An 8,238-nucleotide genomic window follows, 5' to 3' on the forward strand; every position below is an offset into this window, starting at 1 on the left:
TTATATGAATTTTAAGTAATTAGTTTGATGGGTGCGATCATACCAGCACTAATGCACCGGATCCCATCAGAACTCCGCAGTTAAGCGTGCTTGGGCGAGAGTAGTACTAGGATGGGTGACCTCCTGGGAAGTCCTCGTGTTGCACCCCTCGTTTTTGTTTTTTCCGCCTTGCGAGATAAATTGACAAGAAGGACCACTCGGGAGTGGATTTTTGGGAAAATCTCGCCCTGCCCATCGCGTAGCCATGGGTTTGGATCAGATCTCCGTTTGGATTGGGATCGGAAGGACGCTAGTATGTCGCTCAAGGATTATATGAATTTTAAGTAATTAGTTTGATGGGTGCGATCATACCAGCACTAATGCACCGGATCCCATCAGAACTCCGCAGTTAAGCGTGCTTGGGCGAGAGTAGTACTAGGATGGGTGACCTCCTGGGAAGTCCTCGTGTTGCACCCCTCGTTTTTGTTTTTTCCGCCTTGCGAGATAAATTGACAAGAAGGACCACTCGGGAGTGGATTTTTGGGAAAATCTCGCCCTGCCCATCGCGTAGCCATGGGTTTGGATCAGATCTCCGTTTGGATTGGGATCGGAAGGACGCTAGTATGTCGCTCAAGGATTATATGAATTTTAAGTAATTAGTTTGATGGGTGCGATCATACCAGCACTAATGCACCGGATCCCATCAGAACTCCGCAGTTAAGCGTGCTTGGGCGAGAGTAGTACTAGGATGGGTGACCTCCTGGGAAGTCCTCGTGTTGCACCCCTCGTTTTTGTTTTTTCCGCCTTGCGAGATAAATTGACAAGAAGGACCACTCGGGAGTGGATTTTTGGGAAAATCTCGCCCTGCCCATCGCGTAGCCATGGGTTTGGATCAGATCTCCGTTTGGATTGGGATCGGAAGGACGCTAGTATGTCGCTCAAGGATTATATGAATTTTAAGTAATTAGTTTGATGGGTGCGATCATACCAGCACTAATGCACCGGATCCCATCAGAACTCCGCAGTTAAGCGTGCTTGGGCGAGAGTAGTACTAGGATGGGTGACCTCCTGGGAAGTCCTCGTGTTGCACCCCTCGTTTTTGTTTTTTCCGCCTTGCGAGATAAATTGACAAGAAGGACCACTCGGGAGTGGATTTTTGGGAAAATCTCGCCCTGCCCATCGCGTAGCCATGGGTTTGGATCAGATCTCCGTTTGGATTGGGATCGGAAGGACGCTAGTATGTCGCTCAAGGATTATATGAATTTTAAGTAATTAGTTTGATGGGTGCGATCATACCAGCACTAATGCACCGGATCCCATCAGAACTCCGCAGTTAAGCGTGCTTGGGCGAGAGTAGTACTAGGATGGGTGACCTCCTGGGAAGTCCTCGTGTTGCACCCCTCGTTTTTGTTTTTTCCGCCTTGCGAGATAAATTGACAAGAAGGACCACTCGGGAGTGGATTTTTGGGAAAATCTCGCCCTGCCCATCGCGTAGCCATGGGTTTGGATCAGATCTCCGTTTGGATTGGGATCGGAAGGACGCTAGTATGTCGCTCAAGGATTATATGAATTTTAAGTAATTAGTTTGATGGGTGCGATCATACCAGCACTAATGCACCGGATCCCATCAGAACTCCGCAGTTAAGCGTGCTTGGGCGAGAGTAGTACTAGGATGGGTGACCTCCTGGGAAGTCCTCGTGTTGCACCCCTCGTTTTTGTTTTTTCCGCCTTGCGAGATAAATTGACAAGAAGGACCACTCGGGAGTGGATTTTTGGGAAAATCTCGCCCTGCCCATCGCGTAGCCATGGGTTTGGATCAGATCTCCGTTTGGATTGGGATCGGAAGGACGCTAGTATGTCGCTCAAGGATTATATGAATTTTAAGTAATTAGTTTGATGGGTGCGATCATACCAGCACTAATGCACCGGATCCCATCAGAACTCCGCAGTTAAGCGTGCTTGGGCGAGAGTAGTACTAGGATGGGTGACCTCCTGGGAAGTCCTCGTGTTGCACCCCTCGTTTTTGTTTTTTCCGCCTTGCGAGATAAATTGACAAGAAGGACCACTCGGGAGTGGATTTTTGGGAAAATCTCGCCCTGCCCATCGCGTAGCCATGGGTTTGGATCAGATCTCCGTTTGGATTGGGATCGGAAGGACGCTAGTATGTCGCTCAAGGATTATATGAATTTTAAGTAATTAGTTTGATGGGTGCGATCATACCAGCACTAATGCACCGGATCCCATCAGAACTCCGCAGTTAAGCGTGCTTGGGCGAGAGTAGTACTAGGATGGGTGACCTCCTGGGAAGTCCTCGTGTTGCACCCCTCGTTTTTGTTTTTTCCGCCTTGCGAGATAAATTGACAAGAAGGACCACTCGGGAGTGGATTTTTGGGAAAATCTCGCCCTGCCCATCGCGTAGCCATGGGTTTGGATCAGATCTCCGTTTGGATTGGGATCGGAAGGACGCTAGTATGTCGCTCAAGGATTATATGAATTTTAAGTAATTAGTTTGATGGGTGCGATCATACCAGCACTAATGCACCGGATCCCATCAGAACTCCGCAGTTAAGCGTGCTTGGGCGAGAGTAGTACTAGGATGGGTGACCTCCTGGGAAGTCCTCGTGTTGCACCCCTCGTTTTTGTTTTTTCCGCCTTGCGAGATAAATTGACAAGAAGGACCACTCGGGAGTGGATTTTTGGGAAAATCTCGCCCTGCCCATCGCGTAGCCATGGGTTTGGATCAGATCTCCGTTTGGATTGGGATCGGAAGGACGCTAGTATGTCGCTCAAGGATTATATGAATTTTAAGTAATTAGTTTGATGGGTGCGATCATACCAGCACTAATGCACCGGATCCCATCAGAACTCCGCAGTTAAGCGTGCTTGGGCGAGAGTAGTACTAGGATGGGTGACCTCCTGGGAAGTCCTCGTGTTGCACCCCTCGTTTTTGTTTTTTCCGCCTTGCGAGATAAATTGACAAGAAGGACCACTCGGGAGTGGATTTTTGGGAAAATCTCGCCCTGCCCATCGCGTAGCCATGGGTTTGGATCAGATCTCCGTTTGGATTGGGATCGGAAGGACGCTAGTATGTCGCTCAAGGATTATATGAATTTTAAGTAATTAGTTTGATGGGTGCGATCATACCAGCACTAATGCACCGGATCCCATCAGAACTCCGCAGTTAAGCGTGCTTGGGCGAGAGTAGTACTAGGATGGGTGACCTCCTGGGAAGTCCTCGTGTTGCACCCCTCGTTTTTGTTTTTTCCGCCTTGCGAGATAAATTGACAAGAAGGACCACTCGGGAGTGGATTTTTGGGAAAATCTCGCCCTGCCCATCGCGTAGCCATGGGTTTGGATCAGATCTCCGTTTGGATTGGGATCGGAAGGACGCTAGTATGTCGCTCAAGGATTATATGAATTTTAAGTAATTAGTTTGATGGGTGCGATCATACCAGCACTAATGCACCGGATCCCATCAGAACTCCGCAGTTAAGCGTGCTTGGGCGAGAGTAGTACTAGGATGGGTGACCTCCTGGGAAGTCCTCGTGTTGCACCCCTCGTTTTTGTTTTTTCCGCCTTGCGAGATAAATTGACAAGAAGGACCACTCGGGAGTGGATTTTTGGGAAAATCTCGCCCTGCCCATCGCGTAGCCATGGGTTTGGATCAGATCTCCGTTTGGATTGGGATCGGAAGGACGCTAGTATGTCGCTCAAGGATTATATGAATTTTAAGTAATTAGTTTGATGGGTGCGATCATACCAGCACTAATGCACCGGATCCCATCAGAACTCCGCAGTTAAGCGTGCTTGGGCGAGAGTAGTACTAGGATGGGTGACCTCCTGGGAAGTCCTCGTGTTGCACCCCTCGTTTTTGTTTTTTCCGCCTTGCGAGATAAATTGACAAGAAGGACCACTCGGGAGTGGATTTTTGGGAAAATCTCGCCCTGCCCATCGCGTAGCCATGGGTTTGGATCAGATCTCCGTTTGGATTGGGATCGGAAGGACGCTAGTATGTCGCTCAAGGATTATATGAATTTTAAGTAATTAGTTTGATGGGTGCGATCATACCAGCACTAATGCACCGGATCCCATCAGAACTCCGCAGTTAAGCGTGCTTGGGCGAGAGTAGTACTAGGATGGGTGACCTCCTGGGAAGTCCTCGTGTTGCACCCCTCGTTTTTGTTTTTTCCGCCTTGCGAGATAAATTGACAAGAAGGACCACTCGGGAGTGGATTTTTGGGAAAATCTCGCCCTGCCCATCGCGTAGCCATGGGTTTGGATCAGATCTCCGTTTGGATTGGGATCGGAAGGACGCTAGTATGTCGCTCAAGGATTATATGAATTTTAAGTAATTAGTTTGATGGGTGCGATCATACCAGCACTAATGCACCGGATCCCATCAGAACTCCGCAGTTAAGCGTGCTTGGGCGAGAGTAGTACTAGGATGGGTGACCTCCTGGGAAGTCCTCGTGTTGCACCCCTCGTTTTTGTTTTTTCCGCCTTGCGAGATAAATTGACAAGAAGGACCACTCGGGAGTGGATTTTTGGAAAATCTCGCCCTGCCCATCGCGTAGCCATGGGTTTGGATCAGATCTCCGTTTGGATTGGGATCGGAAGGACGCTAGTATGTCGCTCAAGGATTATATGAATTTTAAGTAATTAGTTTGATGGGTGCGATCATACCAGCACTAATGCACCGGATCCCATCAGAACTCCGCAGTTAAGCGTGCTTGGGCGAGAGTAGTACTAGGATGGGTGACCTCCTGGGAAGTCCTCGTGTTGCACCCCTCGTTTTTGTTTTTTCCGCCTTGCGAGATAAATTGACAAGAAGGACCACTCGGGAGTGGATTTTTGGGAAAATCTCGCCCTGCCCATCGCGTAGCCATGGGTTTGGATCAGATCTCCGTTTGGATTGGGATCGGAAGGACGCTAGTATGTCGTCAAGGATTATATGAATTTTAAGTAATTAGTTTGATGGGTGCGATCATACCAGCACTAATGCACCGGATCCCATCAGAACTCCGCAGTTAAGCGTGCTTGGGCGAGAGTAGTACTAGGATGGGTGACCTCCTGGGAAGTCCTCGTGTTGCACCCCTCGTTTTTGTTTTTTCCGCCTTGCGAGATAAATTGACAAGAAGGACCACTCGGGAGTGGATTTTTGGGAAAATCTCGCCCTGCCCATCGCGTAGCCATGGGTTTGGATCAGATCTCCGTTTGGATTGGGATCGGAAGGACGCTAGTATGTCGCTCAAGGATTATATGAATTTTAAGTAATTAGTTTGATGGGTGCGATCATACCAGCACTAATGCACCGGATCCCATCAGAACTCCGCAGTTAAGCGTGCTTGGGCGAGAGTAGTACTAGGATGGGTGACCTCCTGGGAAGTCCTCGTGTTGCACCCCTCGTTTTTGTTTTTCCGCCTTGCGAGATAAATTGACAAGAAGGACCACTCGGGAGTGGATTTTTGGAAAATCTCGCCCTGCCCATCGCGTAGCCATGGGTTTGATCAGATCTCCGTTTGGATTGGATCGAAGGACGCTAGTATGTCGTCAAGGATTATATGAATTTTAATAATTAGTTTGATGGGTGCGATCATACCAGCACTAATGCACCGGATCCCATCAGAACTCCGCAGTTAAGCGTGCTTGGGCGAGAGTAGTACTAGGATGGGTGACCTCCTGGGAAGTCCTCGTGTTGCACCCCTCGTTTTTGTTTTTTCCGCCTTGCGAGATAAATTGACAAGAAGACCACTCGGGAGTGGATTTTTGGAAAATCTCGCCCTGCCCATCGCGTAGCCATGGGTTTGGATCAGATCTCCGTTTGGATTGGATCGAAGGACGCTAGTATGTCGCTCAAGGATTATATGAATTTTAAGTAATTAGTTTGATGGGTGCGATCATACCAGCACTAATGCACCGGATCCCATCAGAACTCCGCAGTTAAGCGTGCTTGGGCGAGAGTAGTACTAGGATGGGTGACCTCCTGGGAAGTCCTCGTGTTGCACCCCTCGTTTTTGTTTTTTCCGCCTTGCGAGATAAATTGACAAGAAGGACCACTCGGGAGTGGATTTTTGGAAAATCTCGCCCTGCCCATCGCGTAGCATGGGTTTGGATCAGATCTCCGTTTGGATTGGGATCGGAAGGACGCTAGTATGTCGCTCAAGGATTATATGAATTTTAATAATTAGTTTGATGGGTGCGATCATACCAGCACTAATGCACCGGATCCCATCAGAACTCCGCAGTTAAGCGTGCTTGGGCGAGAGTAGTACTAGGATGGGTGACCTCCTGGGAAGTCCTCGTGTTGCACCCCTCGTTTTTGTTTTTCCGCCTTGCGAGATAAATTGACAAGAAGGACCACTCGGGAGTGGATTTTTGGAAAATCTCGCCCTGCCCATCGCGTAGCCATGGGTTTGGATCAGATCTCCGTTTGGATTGGATCGGAAGGACGCTAGTATGTCGCTCAAGGATTATATGAATTTTAATAATTAGTTTGATGGGTGCGATCATACCAGCACTAATGCACCGGATCCCATCAGAACTCCGCAGTTAAGCGTGCTTGGGCGAGAGTAGTACTAGGATGGGTGACCTCCTGGGAAGTCCTCGTGTTGCACCCCTCGTTTTTGTTTTTTCCGCCTTGCGAGATAAATTGACAAGAAGGACCACTCGGGAGTGGATTTTTGGGAAAATCTCGCCCTGCCCATCGCGTAGCCATGGGTTTGGATCAGATCTCCGTTTGGATTGGGATCGGAAGGACGCTAGTATGTCGCTCAAGGATTATATGAATTTTAAGTAATTAGTTTGATGGGTGCGATCATACCAGCACTAATGCACCGGATCCCATCAGAACTCCGCAGTTAAGCGTGCTTGGGCGAGAGTAGTACTAGGATGGGTGACCTCCTGGGAAGTCCTCGTGTTGCACCCCTCGTTTTTGTTTTTTCCGCCTTGCGAGATAAATTGACAAGAAGGACCACTCGGGAGTGGATTTTTGGGAAAATCTCGCCCTGCCCATCGCGTAGCCATGGGTTTGGATCAGATCTCCGTTTGGATTGGGATCGGAAGGACGCTAGTATGTCGCTCAAGGATTATATGAATTTTAAGTAATTAGTTTGATGGGTGCGATCATACCAGCACTAATGCACCGGATCCCATCAGAACTCCGCAGTTAAGCGTGCTTGGGCGAGAGTAGTACTAGGATGGGTGACCTCCTGGAAGTCCTCGTGTTGCACCCCTCGTTTTTGTTTTTCCGCCTTGCGAGATAAATTGACAAGAAGACCACTCGGGAGTGGATTTTTGAGAAAATCTCGCCCTGCCCATCGCGTAGCCATGGGTTTGGATCAGATCTCCGTTTGGATTGGATCGGAAGGACGCTAGTATGTCGCTCAAGGATTATATGAATTTTAAGTAATTAGTTTGATGGGTGCGATCATACCAGCACTAATGCACCGGATCCCATCAGAACTCCGCAGTTAAGCGTGCTTGGGCGAGAGTAGTACTAGGATGGGTGACCTCCTGGGAAGTCCTCGTGTTGCACCCCTCGTTTTTGTTTTTTCCGCCTTGCGAGATAAATTGACAAGAAGGACCACTCGGGAGTGGATTTTTGGGAAAATCTCGCCCTGCCCATCGCGTAGCCATGGGTTTGGATCAGATCTCCGTTTGGATTGGGATCGGAAGACGCTAGTATGTCGTCAAGGATTATATGAATTTTAAGTAATTAGTTTGATGGGTGCGATCATACCAGCACTAATGCACCGGATCCCATCAGAACTCCGCAGTTAAGCGTGCTTGGGCGAGAGTAGTACTAGGATGGGTGACCTCCTGGAAGTCCTCGTGTTGCACCCCTCGTTTTTGTTTTTTCCGCCTTGCGAGATAAATTGACAAGAAGACCACTCGGGAGTGGATTTTTGGGAAAATCTCGCCCTGCCCATCGCGTAGCCATGGGTTTGCGATCATCGATCCCGTTCTGATTGGGATCGGAAGGACGCTAGTATGTCGCTCAAGGATTATATGAATTTTAAAGTAAGTTTGATGGGTGCGATCATACCAGCACTAATGCACCGGATCCCATCAGAACTCCGCAGTTAAGCGTGCTTGGCGAGAGTAGTACTAGGATGGTGACCTCCTGGAAAGTCCTCGTGTTGCACCCCTCGTTTTGTTTTTTCCGCCTTGCGAGATAAAATTGACAAGAGGACCACTCGGGAGTGGATTTTGGGAAAACTCCCTGCCACCGGACCATGGGTTTGGATCAGATCTCCGTTT

General features: G+C 48.9%; 27 non-coding genes across 27 annotated transcripts; all 27 read left to right on the forward strand.

The window, feature by feature from the left end:
* The first annotated feature begins 29 nt into the window (after positions 1 to 29).
* On the forward strand, positions 30 to 148 carry LOC121245375. The gene has a single exon (XR_005936711.1). It is a non-coding gene; the product is annotated as a 5S ribosomal RNA (ribosomal RNA).
* A 189-nt stretch (positions 149 to 337) lies between these two features.
* On the forward strand, positions 338 to 456 carry LOC121245377. Its single transcript, XR_005936712.1, has one exon. It is a non-coding gene; the product is annotated as a 5S ribosomal RNA (ribosomal RNA).
* A 189-nt stretch (positions 457 to 645) lies between these two features.
* LOC121245378 lies at positions 646 to 764 on the forward strand. The gene has a single exon (XR_005936713.1). It is a non-coding gene; the product is annotated as a 5S ribosomal RNA (ribosomal RNA).
* A 189-nt stretch (positions 765 to 953) lies between these two features.
* On the forward strand, positions 954 to 1,072 carry LOC121245379. Its single transcript, XR_005936714.1, has one exon. It is a non-coding gene; the product is annotated as a 5S ribosomal RNA (ribosomal RNA).
* Positions 1,073 to 1,261: 189 nt separating this feature from the next.
* Positions 1,262 to 1,380, forward strand: LOC121245380. Its single transcript, XR_005936715.1, has one exon. It is a non-coding gene; the product is annotated as a 5S ribosomal RNA (ribosomal RNA).
* Positions 1,381 to 1,569: 189 nt separating this feature from the next.
* Positions 1,570 to 1,688, forward strand: LOC121245382. Its single transcript, XR_005936717.1, has one exon. It is a non-coding gene; the product is annotated as a 5S ribosomal RNA (ribosomal RNA).
* A 189-nt stretch (positions 1,689 to 1,877) lies between these two features.
* On the forward strand, positions 1,878 to 1,996 carry LOC121245383. The gene has a single exon (XR_005936718.1). It is a non-coding gene; the product is annotated as a 5S ribosomal RNA (ribosomal RNA).
* Positions 1,997 to 2,185: 189 nt separating this feature from the next.
* Positions 2,186 to 2,304, forward strand: LOC121245384. Its single transcript, XR_005936719.1, has one exon. It is a non-coding gene; the product is annotated as a 5S ribosomal RNA (ribosomal RNA).
* A 189-nt stretch (positions 2,305 to 2,493) lies between these two features.
* Positions 2,494 to 2,612, forward strand: LOC121245385. The gene has a single exon (XR_005936720.1). It is a non-coding gene; the product is annotated as a 5S ribosomal RNA (ribosomal RNA).
* A 189-nt stretch (positions 2,613 to 2,801) lies between these two features.
* LOC121245386 lies at positions 2,802 to 2,920 on the forward strand. Its single transcript, XR_005936721.1, has one exon. It is a non-coding gene; the product is annotated as a 5S ribosomal RNA (ribosomal RNA).
* Positions 2,921 to 3,109: 189 nt separating this feature from the next.
* On the forward strand, positions 3,110 to 3,228 carry LOC121245388. The gene has a single exon (XR_005936723.1). It is a non-coding gene; the product is annotated as a 5S ribosomal RNA (ribosomal RNA).
* Positions 3,229 to 3,417: 189 nt separating this feature from the next.
* Positions 3,418 to 3,536, forward strand: LOC121245389. Its single transcript, XR_005936724.1, has one exon. It is a non-coding gene; the product is annotated as a 5S ribosomal RNA (ribosomal RNA).
* A 189-nt stretch (positions 3,537 to 3,725) lies between these two features.
* Positions 3,726 to 3,844, forward strand: LOC121245390. Its single transcript, XR_005936725.1, has one exon. It is a non-coding gene; the product is annotated as a 5S ribosomal RNA (ribosomal RNA).
* A 189-nt stretch (positions 3,845 to 4,033) lies between these two features.
* On the forward strand, positions 4,034 to 4,152 carry LOC121245391. Its single transcript, XR_005936726.1, has one exon. It is a non-coding gene; the product is annotated as a 5S ribosomal RNA (ribosomal RNA).
* Positions 4,153 to 4,341: 189 nt separating this feature from the next.
* Positions 4,342 to 4,460, forward strand: LOC121245392. Its single transcript, XR_005936727.1, has one exon. It is a non-coding gene; the product is annotated as a 5S ribosomal RNA (ribosomal RNA).
* A 188-nt stretch (positions 4,461 to 4,648) lies between these two features.
* LOC121245394 lies at positions 4,649 to 4,767 on the forward strand. The gene has a single exon (XR_005936729.1). It is a non-coding gene; the product is annotated as a 5S ribosomal RNA (ribosomal RNA).
* Positions 4,768 to 4,955: 188 nt separating this feature from the next.
* On the forward strand, positions 4,956 to 5,074 carry LOC121245395. Its single transcript, XR_005936730.1, has one exon. It is a non-coding gene; the product is annotated as a 5S ribosomal RNA (ribosomal RNA).
* A 189-nt stretch (positions 5,075 to 5,263) lies between these two features.
* Positions 5,264 to 5,382, forward strand: LOC121245396. Its single transcript, XR_005936731.1, has one exon. It is a non-coding gene; the product is annotated as a 5S ribosomal RNA (ribosomal RNA).
* A 182-nt stretch (positions 5,383 to 5,564) lies between these two features.
* On the forward strand, positions 5,565 to 5,683 carry LOC121245397. Its single transcript, XR_005936732.1, has one exon. It is a non-coding gene; the product is annotated as a 5S ribosomal RNA (ribosomal RNA).
* Positions 5,684 to 5,868: 185 nt separating this feature from the next.
* Positions 5,869 to 5,987, forward strand: LOC121245398. The gene has a single exon (XR_005936733.1). It is a non-coding gene; the product is annotated as a 5S ribosomal RNA (ribosomal RNA).
* A 186-nt stretch (positions 5,988 to 6,173) lies between these two features.
* LOC121245399 lies at positions 6,174 to 6,292 on the forward strand. Its single transcript, XR_005936734.1, has one exon. It is a non-coding gene; the product is annotated as a 5S ribosomal RNA (ribosomal RNA).
* Positions 6,293 to 6,477: 185 nt separating this feature from the next.
* On the forward strand, positions 6,478 to 6,596 carry LOC121245400. The gene has a single exon (XR_005936735.1). It is a non-coding gene; the product is annotated as a 5S ribosomal RNA (ribosomal RNA).
* A 189-nt stretch (positions 6,597 to 6,785) lies between these two features.
* LOC121245401 lies at positions 6,786 to 6,904 on the forward strand. The gene has a single exon (XR_005936736.1). It is a non-coding gene; the product is annotated as a 5S ribosomal RNA (ribosomal RNA).
* Positions 6,905 to 7,093: 189 nt separating this feature from the next.
* On the forward strand, positions 7,094 to 7,211 carry LOC121245405. The gene has a single exon (XR_005936740.1). It is a non-coding gene; the product is annotated as a 5S ribosomal RNA (ribosomal RNA).
* Positions 7,212 to 7,397: 186 nt separating this feature from the next.
* On the forward strand, positions 7,398 to 7,516 carry LOC121245402. The gene has a single exon (XR_005936737.1). It is a non-coding gene; the product is annotated as a 5S ribosomal RNA (ribosomal RNA).
* A 187-nt stretch (positions 7,517 to 7,703) lies between these two features.
* Positions 7,704 to 7,821, forward strand: LOC121245406. Its single transcript, XR_005936741.1, has one exon. It is a non-coding gene; the product is annotated as a 5S ribosomal RNA (ribosomal RNA).
* A 188-nt stretch (positions 7,822 to 8,009) lies between these two features.
* On the forward strand, positions 8,010 to 8,126 carry LOC121245407. Its single transcript, XR_005936742.1, has one exon. It is a non-coding gene; the product is annotated as a 5S ribosomal RNA (ribosomal RNA).
* Positions 8,127 to 8,238: the final 112 nt, after the last annotated feature.

This window comes from Juglans microcarpa x Juglans regia, unplaced genomic scaffold, assembly GCF_004785595.1.
Source record: "Juglans microcarpa x Juglans regia isolate MS1-56 unplaced genomic scaffold, Jm3101_v1.0 JmScfU0017, whole genome shotgun sequence".
NCBI classification, from domain to species: Eukaryota; Viridiplantae; Streptophyta; class Magnoliopsida; order Fagales; family Juglandaceae; genus Juglans; species Juglans microcarpa x Juglans regia.